Source organism: Carcharhinus amblyrhynchos, chromosome 7 (assembly GCF_965287045.1).
Source record: "Carcharhinus amblyrhynchos chromosome 7, sCarAmb.v2.hapA, whole genome shotgun sequence".
NCBI classification, from domain to species: domain Eukaryota; kingdom Metazoa; phylum Chordata; class Chondrichthyes; order Carcharhiniformes; family Carcharhinidae; genus Carcharhinus; species Carcharhinus amblyrhynchos.
The window spans coordinates 111745054-111750044 of record NC_137330.1 but is presented as its reverse complement, the minus strand read 5'-3'; the positions used below and the strand labels follow the sequence as shown (position 1 = coordinate 111750044).

The following is a 4991-nucleotide window of genomic DNA, read 5'->3' as shown; positions in this document are numbered from 1 at the left end:
CACATACTGCACAGGATTGCCCATGTGATCAGGAAGGCTGATTTTCCTATTTTCATTGAACTACAGAATCCCCACAGTGCAGAAGGATGCCATTCTGCCCATCGAGTCTGCATTGACCCTCCTACCAAACATCATACCAGGCCCACTCCATCCCCATAGCCCCATTTACCCTACTAATCCCACAAACTACAAATCTTGGAACACCAAGAGGCAATTTAGCATGGGCAATCTACCTAATCTGTACATCTATGGACTATGGAAGGAAACTGGAGCACCCATAGGAAACCCAGGCAGACGCAGGGAGAACGTGCAAACTCCACACAGACAGTCACCCAAGGCTGGAATTGAACCTGGATCCCTGGTGTGGTGAGGCAGCAGTGCTAACCACTGCATCAGTGTGGCACCTATTTTCATGATGAAGTCAATGGATTTGTGCAGTGTGCTTCCCAAAGCCATCCCTGATCCAATCTAATGAACAATAATAAAGTACTGCAATACTGGAAATCTGAATCCACAGAAATACTTGGGGTGGGTTCTCTGGCCTCCCTGCAGCATGTTTCTCGTGGTGTGAGACAGCGCACCATTCACCGCCACTGGGATCTTCTGGTCCCACTTCTGTTAATGGGATTTCCCATTGAATCCACCCCATGCTTCTGAGAAACCTGCAGCGAGGGAGTGCCACTGGCGGAACCAGGAGATCCGACTGGCACCGACAGCCGGAGAATTCCGTTCGCATTCTGATGACAAGTCAGCGACCTGAAGCATTAACTGATTTCTCTCCACAGATGGTGCCTAACCTGCTGAGCATTTCCATGTATAAATCCTGTATCCCTGGAGCCATTTTGCTGAGCATCTAGGTGCCAATCACACAGAACCAGCTCCACTGAGCAGGACATACCTGACACCAGTCTCCTGAAGTAACTGATCCACTTGGAACGCTGTTGTGACGGGAGGTTCCAGAACAGCAGAAATGTTTTAGGAATGTCCTCAACATCTTTGCTGGCTCATGGCAGTCCCTAGCTTGTGACAACCCCCAAATAGAAATGGTTCATTAGAGAAGGCATCATGTCTATTGAGAGAGTTCACTGACATTTGGAAGGAGCACACAAACCTCAAAACAATCCATCTACCAAACCAGCCAGAGCTCATTACTGATGGCTTCCCAGGTTCTCAAGAAGGCAAGAAGTAACAAAGGGTTGTGAACAAAGTCCAGTCCATCACACACCCGGCCTCCCATCCATTGACTCCAACGAACAAAGAAAATTACAGCACAGGAACAGGCCCTTTGGCCCTCCAAGCCTGTACCGACCATGCTGCTCGATTAAAACCCCATATCCTCCCGGGGACTATATCCCTCCATTCCCATCCCATTCATGTATTTGTCAAGATGCCCCTTAAAAGTCACTATCATATCTGCTTCCACTACCTCCCCAGCAGCGAGTTCCAGGTACCCACCACCTTCTGTGTAAAACAAAAACCTGCCTCGTAGACTCCATCTACACTTCCCGCTGTCAGCATAACTAAGGACCCTTCGCACCCAGACATTCTCTCTTCCACCTTCTTACATTAGGAAAAGATACAAAAGTCTGAGGCTGCATACCAACCGATTGAAAGCTTGTTCCCTGCTGCCATCAGACTTTTGAATGGACCTACCTTGCATTAAGTTGACCTTTGTCTATGACTGTAACACTATATTCTACACTCTCTCGCTTCCTCTTCTGTGAATGGTATGCTTTATTTGTATAGCATGCAAGAAACAATACCTTTCACTGTATATTAATACATGACAATAATAAATCAAACCAAAAATCAAAAGTATCAATTATCATGTAGTTAAACCTACCCTACATTTTTCTGGGAAACTAGTGGGCAAGTCATTCATTTATTTCCATGTTGAAAGACTGTTACATTGGAAGAACAGTTTATATCTGATAGTAACTTTTGCATTTTCATGTTTAACTGGCCCTTGCAGATGCTGGAAGTTGCAATTTGATTCATAATGATTATTTTATCTTTATTCCTGTCACCAAATCTGGGCTGTTAATGTCTGCTTGTTTAACCTGTTTGTTATTAATATCAGTGTGCTTTTACCCGGATAGTATAAGAGGGATCTGGGGATACCCTACACCCTTTAACTATAAAAGAGAGTGCTTGTTCTGGTCTCTTGTCAATGGCAATGTTGATCTTAGAAGAACATGAAGTGTCAGTGCAAACTGGCTCTGAAAACCTGATTCTGCTAGCAGCTTTGCAATTTCAGAAAATAATAAGTACTCTCTATTTGATCATTAAAAGAAGACCTTTTGCTGCCTTTAATAGGAAATATCTTAACGGCTTTTCCCATTGAGGTTATGTTCACAGCTGAGGGGAAATAGCTGTGAGCCCAGAGTTGTGGAATGCCATCCCTTGCCTGTTACTCAGTGCCAGCAGGATCATACAGTCACCTTATTGCAAAAATGTGTCAACGTCACAAGTTTGAAATGGAGAATAACTCGGGTACGTTTGATGGTGGCTATGGAGGTTTTGGAGATAGTAGTGCAGGAGGAGGGGGCTACTTGCAGTCACCTGGTGGATTTGGCTCACCAGCTGGAGGCAGTCAGAGTGACCTGGAAAACTAGATCACGAGCTCAGCAAATAGTTCCTTGTACAGTGTCACGGCTAATATCTGCTAGTCAAATAGATGAAATTTTCAAAGTTGGAGAGGTGGAGTTGTCTCAGGTATGATCAAAGATGCAGAGAAAGCCCCAACAAATATTCTATACAAGTTGGATGATATGACAGCAGCCCCATTGAATGTAAGACACTGGGTGGATACTGATGAAGCAGAAAATGAGAATTTTGTGGTTTCACCTGGCAGCTACGTAAAGGTAGCTGGCCATCTCAAATCATTCCAGAACAAAAAGAGCTTGGTAGCATTTAAAATCATGGCTTTGGAAGACATGAATGAATTGACATCAAGCATGTTGGAGGTGGTACAGGCACACTTACTGTTGAACAAGCCACAGCCATCTGGAGGATCTCTAGCTTTGTACACCCCGATGCGAAATGAAAATGCAATTGGATGTATGCTGATGGTAATGATGCATTGATGAATGGACTAACAAGTCAACAAAGTCAGGTACTGAACTTGATTCGAAATTGTCGAGAACAGGAAGGCATGAGCATTGACCACATGAGGAGAACACTGAAGAATATGAACATTGTTGCCATCAAGCAAGCAGTAGGATTTCTGAGCAATGAAGGACACATTTATTCGACGGTGGATGAGGATCATTTCAGGTCAACAGATGCTGAATAAGTGAGGAATGAAGCTAATTCTGAAGGATGAGAAGACATGAAACCAGAATTCAGAACTATTCTATAACCTGCAGAGTCTAGCTCATGGTTAACAGTTCACCTCAAGTTACAAGAGAAGCCATAAAATCAATAGATAAGGGTCATGGGTGGAGGTGGGGGGGGACTGGTAATATTAAAATGGCGGCGCGGGCTCATTGGACCAAAGGGCCTGTTTCCCGGGCTGTTTTTGTTCTTTATTCTTTGTTCTAAGAGAGTCATCATCTGGTAAAATGTAAATAAAATTCAATTTTAAAGGGATGAAATGATGTACAAACAAAAAGATCAAAGAACAGCACAGCACAGGAAACAGGCCCTTCGGCCCGTACCGCCCATTTTAACACTCAGTGAATGCCTTATTCAAGTCTTCCGTCGCTCGCATGTGGTTTGTGGTGCTTGAGTTTTCCACGTTGTTTAATTGTAAACAACTGAATTTTCTGTTTTGTTACCCTGCACTTTTATATCATTGAAGAAGATAAACTGAAAACTGTTTTGACCTTAAAAAGTAAGAAATGATGTGACAGCCCACAGAATAATATCCTGCGCCAGAATGCAAACGTTTAATGCTGCCATCGGAGCAGTGTTGACACTAATGGACAGATCCTGACTTTGTGGAAGTGTAAAATGGGTGGGAGCATGTTGGCAACCTACTTTACATGTCTTATGATTTGCCTTCCTGTTGTCTTGAATGGAAGTAAAATTTGAGAGGGTGTGAAAAGGAGCTATTTATCATTTTATGTTGTTGCACAAAAACATGCAACACTCCCACCCATTGAGACTTTATTCTTCCTCCAGCAATGGAGATTGTAGAATTATGCAGCAACTGCAGCAGTCTATTTAGCCCAATCTATTTACATTGTTGTTAACACGCCACAAGGATAGAAATTCTAATCCCACGTTCCTGTCCTGCACTTACATCTCTTTATTATCTTGTAGCTGAATGCTCTACATCCTTAACATAGAATCATAGAATCCTTACAGTGCAAGATGAGGCTATTCAGCCCTTCAAGCCTTCACCGACAACAATCCCACCCAGGCTCTATCCCCGTAACCCCATACGTTTACCCTGCTCATTCCTCTGACACTCGGGTGAATTTACCATGATCAATCAACCTACCCTACACATCTTTGGATGTGAAAGGGAACTGGACCACCGGAGAAAACAATCCTTTGAAAGATGTGCCCCTTTGCCACAGTCCTAAATGTTTTACATTAACACTTTAGTGTCAGCAACGCCTCAGTTGGTAGCAGACTTGTCCCTGAGTCAGAAAGTTCCAGTTCTCAAAATCGATGGCACCTTGCTAGAGGTGCCATCTTTTGGGTTAGGTGTTAAGATGATCAGAGAATTAGATAGGGTGGACAGTGAGAGCCTTTTTCCTTGGATGGTGATGGCTAGCATGAGGGGACATAGCTTTAAATTGAGGGGTGACAGATATAGGACAGATGTCAGAGGTAGGTTCTTTACTCAGAGAGTAGTAAGGGCGTGGAGTGCCCTGCCTGCAACAGTAGTAGACTCGCCAACATTAAGGGCATTTAAATGGTCATTGGATAAGCATATGGATGGTATTAGAATAGTGTAGGTTAGATGGGTTTTAGATTGGTTTCACAGGTCAGTGCAACATTGAGGGCCGAAGGGCCTGTACTGCACTGTAATGTTCTTT

The 4991-nt window shown here is 43.6% G+C and overlaps 1 pseudogene; it reads left to right on the top strand.

Moving 5' to 3' along the window:
- Positions 1-2477: 2477 nt before the first annotated feature.
- On the top strand, positions 2478-3295 carry LOC145345560 (replication protein A 32 kDa subunit pseudogene; annotated as a pseudogene).
- Positions 3296-4991: the final 1696 nt, after the last annotated feature.